Consider the following 11427-nt stretch of genomic DNA (forward strand, 5'->3'; position numbering starts at 1 on the left):
ACCCAACACACGACACAAAGTCACGAATGACATGGTATTACGTTAATCGTAAACGACATTCACTAGCATTAAGTGTTTCATTCGTTTGCAAAACAAATTCTCGGCCATTTTCAGATTCTCTCATTTATGGAGACCTTCTCATATTTTTGTCCAATGCACTTAACTTTCACGTGGAATAGCCTGATAACCTATTAGCAGTATTTTTAAATGATGTGAAAATTTTATTTACCTTTGGAGCATATCGATAAGAGATGCTATCGCAAACAGGTATTCTAGTAGGAACTTGTTGCCTTTACTGATTCCAAAGAATCACGATTAGCTGTGATAACAAGAGAGTGTGCTGCCCCTTAAAGATAACGTATCAAATGCATATTTGAACCATCCACAGAACAAATTAGCACTACTAGGAAATTATCGAATTAAGTACCATAGTCTGTCGTTAATTTTGCAGTGCAAAAAACTCCAATGAGAACAAATAATGTGCCAAAAAATATGTGAAACTGCCAGAATTTTTCAAAAACAGAAGATAGCCGTAAAAAAGGTCTTGCTTATTGAATTTTTCAGTACTCACTTGACTTCTCTATGAAATTTATTACTCTAATATTACTAACACTTATCTTTGAATATTACAGAGTTTTTTTACATGCCATAATGTGAGAAATATTAAATGAACTCTACAATTGCGGAGAAAACATTTAGAAGTTGTTCAGCATCGATAAACACGTATTCACAAGTCTTATCCAACTTTCGAACGGTGTTCAGAATTAACAAACGATTATTAAAGCGTCTTGTCTAACATCTGCACGATTTGGTAGCTGTAAAATTACACACTGCAGGTGTGTTGTGGTAGGCGGGTAGCACCCTCACGGGCGTCGCACGGTTGGCAACGGAAACGCACGTTTCCGGCAGACGCCGACAGCGGCCGTGGCTGGACCTGGCAGCGATGCTCGCCCAGTGAGCCACGCCCTCCCCTTCAGCGGCTGCGAGCGCCCTCCCTTTGCCGCCGCGATACACAATGGCCGACGGCGGCTACGCACCCCAGTCTCAGTCGCGCCCTTCGACGGGCTTCAGTCTTGACCAGCCTTTCACTGTTCGCTCGTGCATTAGCAGGTCCATAGATTGCTTAGTGTAACAGCTGGACTTTACTGCTGTTTGTTCTTTTGTAAAAAAAAACTTCGCAACTCACTGAGAAAGCTACAAATTAAGTATAACTTCTCTTTACTGTATTTACGTGTCTGCTAATCGTTTCTGCTCCTGTCCATCTTTCTTGTGACCTTATGACCATAGCTTCTGCATCACTCTGCAGCCTACTTCTCCTTACCGACGGGGTAATACACAACAGGACGCAACAGTCTGTTGTAGATAATCAACGGCTCTCAAGTTCGCGACCTACCAGATTTTAAAATCACCTACTTTGATGGCACTACCTGTAACTTGTCTGATGAGAGTCACAATCTGATATTCGTTGGTTACTTCCGCAGAGTATTTATAAGAATTCAACAGTTTTTTATGCAACAATAGAATAATGATCTAACATTCAGCATTTAAAAACTTGACTGATTACTTCTCTGAAAAATATGAAACAAAATATTACGCAAAAATTGAGGTAAATAAATCAAATAATAACTCTCTTCCGAGTAAGTAGTGTTTAGTTATACACTACTGGCCATTACAATTGCTACACCAAAAAGAAATGCAGATTATAAACGGGTATGCATTAGACAAATATATTATACTAGAACTGACATGTAATTAAATTTTCACGAAGTTCGGCTGCATAGATCCTGAGAAATCAGTACCCGGAACAACCACCTCTGGCCGTAACAACGACCTTGATACGCCTGGGCATTGAGTGAAACAGAGCTTCGATGGTGTATACAGGTACAGCAGACCATGCAGCTTCAACACGATACCACAGATCATCAAAAATAGTGACTGGCGTATTGTGACAAGCCAGTTGCTCGGCCACTATTGACCAGAAATTTTCAATTGGTGGGAGATCTGGAGAATGTGCCGGCCAGGGCAGCAGTCGAACATTTTCTGTATGCAGATAGGCCCGCACAGGACCTGCAACATGCGGTCCTGCATTATCCTGCTGAAATGTAGGGTTTCGAAGGGATGGAATGAAGGGTAGAGCCACGGGTCGTAACACATCTGAAGCGTAACGTCTACTGTTCAAAGTGCCGTCAGTACGAACATGAGGTAACCAAGACGTGTAACCAATGGCACTCCTTACCATCACGCCGGGTGATACGCCAGTATGGCGACCACGAATACGCGCTTCCAATGTGCGTTCACCGCGATGTCGCCAAACACGGATGCGACCATCATGATGCTGTAAACAGAACCTGGATTCATCTGAAAAAACGTTTTGCCATTCGTGCACCCAGGTTCGTCGTTGAGTACAACATCGCTGGCGCTCTTGTCTGTGATGCAGCATCAAGGGTAACCGCAGCCATGGTCTCCGAACTGATCGTCCATGCTGCTGCAAACGTCGTCGAACTGTTCGTGCATATGATTGTCGTCTTGCAAACGTCCCCATCTGTTGAGTCAGGAATCGAGACGTGGCTGCACGATCCGTTACAACGATGCCGATAAGATGCCTATCATCTCGACTACTAGTGATGCGAGGCGGTTGGGATCCAGCATGGCGTTCCATATGACCCTTCTGAACCCGCCGATTCCATACTCTGCTAACGGTCATTGGATCTCGACCAACGCGAGAAGGAATGTCGCGACACGAAAAACCGCAATCGCGATAGGCTACAATCCGACCTTTATCAAAGTCGGAAATGTGATGGTACGCATTTCTCCTCCTTACACGAGGCATCACAACAACGTTTCACCAGTTTGTGTATGAGAAATTGGTTGGAAACTTTCCTCATGTCAGCACGTTGTAGGTGTCGCCACCGGCGCTAACCTTGTGTGAATGCTCTGAAAAGCTACTCATTTGCATATCACAGTATCTTCTTTCCTGTCGGCTGAATTTCGCGTCTGTAGCACGTCTTCGTTTTGTAGCAATTTTAATGGCCAGTAGTGTAAAATGTGGGTAATGTAGACCCTGATGACTCTAACTTCCCAAAAAATTTTAATGTCGTATCTGCACGTGAAAATGGTCATTTGCTGAGTATTGTACACTTTCTGTTTAGATATAAAGTTATTCGTTTCATAATCTGTTTCTTCACCCTTTCAAACTATCATCCCTGCTTCTCAGTTGCCGACATCCAACGACTGGGAACTTTTATTCTTCTCGTGGTGACGCACCGGTGTTATGTTCAATGGTTAGGGCAATGGGAACAGAATGATTTTGCTAACGAAAAAGGATGTTGGCGCGTAGACTGTTTTCTACTTTTGGGAAAAAAATAGATGACTGAGAGACCTACGTCTTCACTGTACCAGAGTGAGCGTTTCTGCTACGAGGCTTCCAATACAATGGTGAGCGTCATCTGAGAGTGAGTGGGAAATCCTACAATAGGCGAGGTCGCATTTTGTTCAGAATTTCTACGCAGTTGTTGAAAGAGACTGTCTCAATAAACTGCGGTATCACTTTTTCCACCTGCACCTCTATCTATGGTGAACTATCCCTGGTGATGTTGCCCAAATATTTTCACTCATGAATCCTCAGGTTGAATTCGTCATAGTGTTTTCCTTCGTGGAAGCCATGTCTTTCTACTAGTTGCAGTGCGACTTTTCATTCGGCCGAAAATATGTCACTATTCGCTACACTGTAATGCAAGAATGTTTGATCTTCACCCTCGAATATTTACCTCAACTAAAATGCAATGTCGAGTTCAGACCGTCCCTGTTCAGCAGTCAAATAGTGGTGGAACGCCATTCCTAGTCTCAGAAGCTTTTCCGCCTGTCGTATATCAGTCACAAATTTTAATCTTATTTTATTCGTGGATGTTTTCTACCTTCCTGATCCGTGAACACAATTCACACTCGTAAGACAACCACGAAGAGATTTGGGTGAAACTTCCCAACGCTCACTGGCCGCATTCTCTATTTCTGTACTGTCGTATTCACGTAAGGGCGTAATAGTAATTTAAATTGCAAGAGAAGAACAGAACGCCCGTCTGGCAGTATCAACGCCTCTCAATTGCGTGATTAATGGCTCGCTGTGATACTGACATGCACAGTGCTTATTGTAATTATAATTTTCCTCCCTTCCAGCATGGCTGTTGTTAAAAGACTATAGAAAAGTACTTTACTAGCCTCGTAAATTTCAGAGTTACTGGTCACAACAGAATCTCATTATGACTTAATAAAGTACGTTAAACAGTTATGAATTACATTAATTTACGTATGTCTCACCTATCAGCACGGCGACAGTCACTGTGGAACACAAAGCAGCTGCAGAAGTTCCTCTGCCTGTGCTGGTGCCTTAGTAGACAGCTGTATATATGTAAAAATAAAGGTAATCAGTTGAGTTCTTTAATTACTACTGCCATATACATTTAGCACGACAACAAGGTAATTATCATCTGTTAGTAGTATGATGAGACAGTTAATAATATCAAAGTAATCAAAGTTCATCATAATTGTCACAGCTGACGTAGTATCCATATCAGTTGATATGTAGTATAACGGAGATCAATTGCTTTATCTAGATTTGTGGACCATGAACCTTGCAGACGTGGGGTCGCTTGCGTACCTCAGTGATACAGATTACCGTACAGTGTATGCAGGCCGCACAGAGGCGGTATGTGCGGAGGGGCCTGACGAACTCGTGGTTGCTCAACAGGCACAGCCACCTGTTACAGGGCCAGCTGTCTGGATGATACACGAACGTAGCTTTGTAACATTAGTCATCATAGCCTTGCTGTACCACCACTGCAAACATCTATAAGGTAAACTACGGCAGTATTCCTTTTCCAAGGACATGTAGCTCTGCTGTAAAATTAAATGATGATTGCAACCTCCTGGGTAAAACTTTGCGGAGCGAAAATAGTCCCCATTTGGAAAACGGTACGGGGACAATTCGGCAAAATTTTTGTGATCAGAAAAAACAAGACTGCCATTCTACAGGTCGGATCGTGGAATGTTATATCCGTTAACTCGATCGGGAGGCTAGAAATCTGAAAAGAGAAATGGGTCCCACGAAACCGCAGTGGGTGTTAGCGAAGTGTTATGGTCCAGTGAGAGCAGTGTTATCAGCATTAAATCAAATACAGGCAATGCACGTGTAGGTCCAATAATTGATAAGAAATAGGAATGTGGATAACTTTTGCTGCTATGGGCAGCCAAGTTAACGCATTATCGTAGTCACGATAGACACGAGGACAGCACCCAACACACTAGTATAAGATTACAAGCCAGCTGCCTCCGCAAATGAAGAAGAGATTGAAAGAATTTATGATGACATGAAGGATATAATGGAGAATGTTAAGGAAGAGAAACGTTTAATCACGATGGGGGACCAGAACTAGATAGAAGGAAAAGAAAGAGCGGAGAAATATAAGGGGAAACCGAAAAGTTTCCGTTCGGACGCCGTGCAGTTCAGAAACGGTATGCCACCCAGACATAATCACCGTGAGCACTGAGGCAGTCATCCCACCCATGCACCAGACTGAAGATATTCGTTTGATAATACACTTTGTCCTATTGCGTGAAGGAATCTGTAATTGCCCACAGCACATCATCGTTCGACAGGAATCGTTGACCCTTCAAAACCTTTTTTAAGGAATCGAAGGCGTGATAATCCCATGGGGAGAAATGAAGTCTATAGGGTCTCCGACTCGGTAGGTGACGTTTGTAGTGATCACTGTCTCAAAAATCTACGGTTACCAGTCTTTGAATGCTGACCCCTATTCTGACTGGACCAGAGGTGGGAATCTTCCTACATGTCGGTCAGCGCGCCTGAAGATGGGGTAATATATCACCGAAAATGGTAGCTCAATAAAATAATAATTTGGAAATTTAGACGGCTGAAAGGCGTTTAATTTGACAGTCTAAAATACTGAGCAGCCGAGGTCCCGCAACCATCTGTGAAAATATGGACGTACAGAAACGAACACGTTCGGCGACAACGTGTCTGTCGAACACTCATAGGCCTGATTGTCTAAGTTCATGACAAATTAACTCGGAAACGGTGCAACGCACCTAATATTTTTTTTTTCAATATTTTTCTTGGCACATCCTGTCCTGCTTCTCAGATTGTTTCTGACCATCCTGTATAAAAAACGTCCGGGTGACGCGGACAACAGATTTATCTGATGGCCAGTAGTTCGTGATAACACCCTTTCGGGCCAAGGGTGGAAGCATTTCCGAAACGTCTAAGTTCATAAACTGACCTCGTGCCACAGTGGTTAAAGTATACTGTGCATGCAAAACGGCCCTATCCAAAACCGGTGCTGACACAACTCTGATGCACCTGTGGCGCAAGGGTGTACGACGGCTGCAGAGATGTGTACGGGCGAATAGACGTGGAACTGTTGAGTAGATGGCGGTCCAGATGTACCAGGATGCTACCAGCAGTGATGTATCGTCCAGAGATTGCGTTGCAATACCAAAGTTGGCAACACGAATCGATACAACACAGCAAAGGCTCACTGCAATCCACAGTACTGTATGGTAGGTACTCTGGAAGACCACAGCCCTCGCCGCCTCCTCAGCATATCGGAGTCCTAACGCTGAGCTCAATATAATGTCGATCTAGTAAGAACTCTCCTGCAGTTCGAGACTCACGGACAGCAGTCAACATCATCCAGTAGGACAGTGACAGTTAAAGTTTATGATGTGTAATGACAACTTCTGCCACCGAATGTATCAGGATGACCAAATGTAACGGGGAACATACCAAATGTAGTGGATGGGTGCTAGTACGTGCCATATTAAAACTTGTCCGAGCTTTCCAAATGATTTGTTGGTTCGAACTGCAGTGCCCCATTCACCTCGGTCTGCGTCACAGGGTCCCGCAATGCTGAGGCCACTGCCCCAGCGACCCAGTGCCATGCGCTGCTGTGTCGGGCTGGCCTTGTACACCAGCAGAGTGCGTCGTGGTCAGGATGCCTGGAGTTGGCTCAGCGGTCTGCACCCCTGCCGACTCAGCGCTGCTCGGTGTGAGCCGCGGGCGGCCAGCTGCTGGTTCTACTCGCCAGCGTGGCTGACATCACAGCGACGAACAAGCGCCCTCGCCTCGGGAAGTCTCCGGCGTGTGTCAGGAGCCGAGAAGCAGTAGCGAGCTGAAGAGTTGCCCACTGCTGACTGGCTGCAGACCGTACGTCCGCCTCAGAGGATCGAACCAACGACCTGCCATGTAGTTGGACACTGGCATCCCATCAGTTGCTGCGTGTAGCCCGGTGGTATGATACGCCCAGCCTTCCAGGAGAGCTGCCACACTTGAATGAATCTCGTTAGGAAACGGCACCTCTGCTTTGCTAACGCACTGCTCAGCACCTAAGTTGCGCCAGTGGGGCTCTTCTGCCTACAGCTTGCGCCATGCGAACCGTTGTGTTTACTCTTTTTAGCAGTTAGATGGCCCTGTGGTCTCCATTCCACTTTGCAACTGCTGGTCAGCGTAACTTACTGTAATGCAGCCTGCAACTGGTTGTGACTTGCGCTCATAATATAGCACAAAACTAACTTTCCCTATCCTAACCGGCGGTGCCGCTACAGATGAAATATATTTACTTATTTATGCATTTATTTTACCTGGCAAGATTAGGGCCTTCAGGCCCTCTCTTACACCTAACCAAGCATACTCTGATTCAACAAATTTCAGTTTCTACAGAACGTTAAGGACATATAACATGTTATACAGTATTAATGTTAAAGAAAAAAGATAGAGATTATAAAAGTAGTACGATGATAATCATAACAATCAAAAAATAATTATAGCAATCAAGAATAATAATAATAATAATAGTATTGACTATGTATACGAAAGTAAACATATTTTTCTTTCATGAATGTCAGTCCTATTGCTAGTTGGGAATTTTCTCGTTATATTCTTGCAGCTTGTGAGTTATTCTCATCAAGCAGAGACATAAGACGATAGAAAGGGGTGAAAGATAGAAGAGGTAGATAGGTTAGAGGAAGAGAAATAGAATGGTAAAATTCGAAGCTATGATAGAGAGGAGGAAGAAAAAGATGATAGGGGCACAACAATGGTGGCTATACCGTCCCTAATATGTAAGTCTTGAGTTCCCTCTTGAATGTTGAGTGGTTCTGGATAAGACGCAGATCACAGGGAAGCGCGTTCCATAGTCGTATGGCTGAGATGGAGAATGTTACTCTGTACCTCAAGAGAACAGTTTGACAATTAGTACAGCAAGCGATGCTTTGCTAGTCCATGACAGCTGTAAGTTATTCCTACTTCTGTTCCAAAGAAGTCGGCCAAAGTTAAATAAATCAATTATTCATGAATGTAATAAACCGAACTAGTATTTCAGGTGTTCTAACGTGATGAGCACTCTCCTGGAGCAATCAAAGAACCCACCACTGTATCTGGAAGACCGTAGCTTCGCCTGGTCTCAACAAACAGTGACTCCTCAAACATGACCAAACTTTGGTGCGAATAGGCCCCTGGAGCAGGCTCCTGGTCATGCATCCACGGTGACCGCTGTTTATTGGCGACGAAGGTACGAATCTGCACTCCTCCAGTACCGCAACTGTACGTCCACTGAGTTGTGACAGAAGGTCTTTTCGGTTGAATCACGTTTTACGCTACATCAGAGAGATGGTCGTTGGTGTGTACTGCGTGAAACTTCTGGTAGCAAACACCCTGCAACAATTATTGTCAGAAGGGTGGATGCCAGAGGAGGGAGCGTTAACGTATGGAGGATCTTTTGGTGGTGATCGCGTCGTTCAGGATGGCACGGTTCGTTTTTGCCCGACACGATAGCTTCTACCAGATGCTACTAGCATTGTTCGATAAGTACCATGATGTTTTTACCGTATTCCCTAGCCACGAAATACCCTGGATTTAAACCAAATCGAGAATCTGTGAGATCAACGCGACTGGACTGTGCACGCCAGCGATCCACAGCCAAGAAACCTAGCGCAACTGGCCACGGGACTGAAGTCGGCATGGCTCCACATCGCTGTCCGTGTATTCCCGAATATCTTTGAGCATCTTCCTGCAAGTCTCACAGAGATCTGCTCTGCAGATGATAGTTGCTCAGGCTTTTGAATTGGGTCACATTAATATGTCTGGTCAGTGTAATAATAATTAGAATAAATTTAAAATGGATATTCCACATAAAGCACAGAGAGTTTCACATCATGATCTGACAGCTTGGCAAAGATGGGAAAGGGCCTAAGGCTGTGCATGGAACTGTTTCTCGGACTCTGCAGTCGAAGCGAATCTAAGAAATATTTTTTAAACAGACTCGGTTCTAAAATTTTTGAAATTTATTTGGCCAAAGGTTCCAAAGTGGGCTGAATGGAAAAGCTACATAGCAGAATGACAGCTGCCTTTAATACTTTTGAAGCGTCAGAAATAAAATGTTACTTTTTCTGAAAGACGCCATGCCACAGACTTACAAGTAGCGTCAGCAAACGCTGGGAATATCAATAGTGGAGACGTGTTTTGTTGGGCGAGTACATAAAGAGAAATTGGAGATTAACAGAGTACGCAACGATGTTAAACATGGTGACCAAAAATGTAAGAACAAATGGAAGAACAAGATATCGTCTGACCATTTGCAGTGGATTTGTATGGACCTGACAGATAGTAACTTACCCTTGTTCAGCGGAGAATAAATTTATCACTGCACTATTTGATGAAAAATATATTATGCTGTGCGGGTGTCATATGAAGTTAGGGTCTTATCTGCTGATGGTATTGTTAGCCGCTCCAAGTGAAGACACCAGCTGTTGTGCTTCATATTTTAGGTTGTTTTGTAAGATTTATTCATGCTGCAGTGTTCATCTATGACTTTACAGTGTACGAAATGTAAGGAAACCAGCTGGGTGTTCGTTTCGTGCAATTCGTAAGACGCTTTACTTAAGTTTACGTAAATAAGCGTATTTTGTGTGTTTGCTTTGTTCTAGAAATACCGTAACATGGCATACTTACTGGAGCTCAAAAGATGGTGCTAAACAATATTTATTAGCAGTTTCGAATGTACACAATTACCAATGTTACTTGCTTCCTTCAAAAACATCTTTAATTGATTATCTCGGTCTACCCAACTTCCAAAAAAATTAAATGTTTGTTCTGGTTTATATCACTGTGATTTCCACACTACTCTTCCACTATGAAACTGCAAATTAATACAGGGTGCTGAAGAGAATTTCGCACAAAATATCAACACACTATTAAAACAAAATAAATATAAAGCATATTTCGATGACAAAAGGATTCAAAAACACCAAGTCAAAAAACTATGAATGTGATAAAGACACAACATAATTAAAAGAAACTGTTTACTATGCCTGTTCCTTATTATAATAAAGTGCGTCATATAAGTTCTTCTCGAGAACTTAGATCCACGAACTTCACAAAAACGGCCATTTCGTGTTGATTGTATCACAACTTGTGCGAATGTATTTTGTACGATAACAACAGTTGTAATCAAATTTGTGATATACACGATTATAACTGCATGATAGTAGCCGCATTCAAAGAATCGTTTACCCTAACTTTTATTGTATATCGATGCAAATAAACCCACATTTATGAGAATCTTCGGAAAGTGCGAGTGTTTTACATTACTTATTTCGTAGTAAATCGGCGTTTGTGATTTAGTTGCTTTAGCACATATTGTAACTAAAATATTGTGTTACATTTAGATGTTCCTTCAGAAGCGGTATATATTCTGTTCACTTATCGTAAATTAACGCAGTTTTCGGGTTTGTTAGCAACTGTAACTCAAAAAGTTACAGCAAATTATTAAATATAATCCTAAGTTTCTTACTGTCATAACAGAAATCTCGTTTTCTGCACTAATAATTAGGACGGTTTCAACAAAATTCAACAAACGCCATTTACAAAATTTTGCAAGCCAGGTGTTTTTTAAAGTATTCAATATAGCTGATTGAAAGCATTTCAGAAATATAAAAATTGCCCTACTATAGGTACAAGCACAATAGAGGGGTACCTTTTGAGAGGCCAAAAGAAACCTGAAAAGGGATAGCAGCCTTTTCAGTAGTTACAGGGGCAACAATTTGGATAAATGACTGATCTGACTTTGTAACATCGAGCAAAATGGCCTTGCTGTGCAGATACTACGAACGGCTGATACCAACAGGCAACTATGACCGTACCCAAGGGCATGCAGCTCTACTCTATAGTTATTATTGTGGCGTCCTCTTGGGTAAAATATTCCGGAGCTAAAATAGTCCTTCATTCGGATCTCTAGGCGGGGACTGTTCAGGAGGATGCCATCAGGAGAATGAAAATTGGCGTTCTGTCGATCGGAGCGTGGAATGTCAGGTCCTCTAATCGTGCAGGCAGGTTAGAAAATTAAGAAAGGTAATGGG

Source organism: Schistocerca americana, chromosome 7, assembly GCF_021461395.2.
Source record: "Schistocerca americana isolate TAMUIC-IGC-003095 chromosome 7, iqSchAmer2.1, whole genome shotgun sequence".
NCBI classification, from domain to species: domain Eukaryota; kingdom Metazoa; phylum Arthropoda; class Insecta; order Orthoptera; family Acrididae; genus Schistocerca; species Schistocerca americana.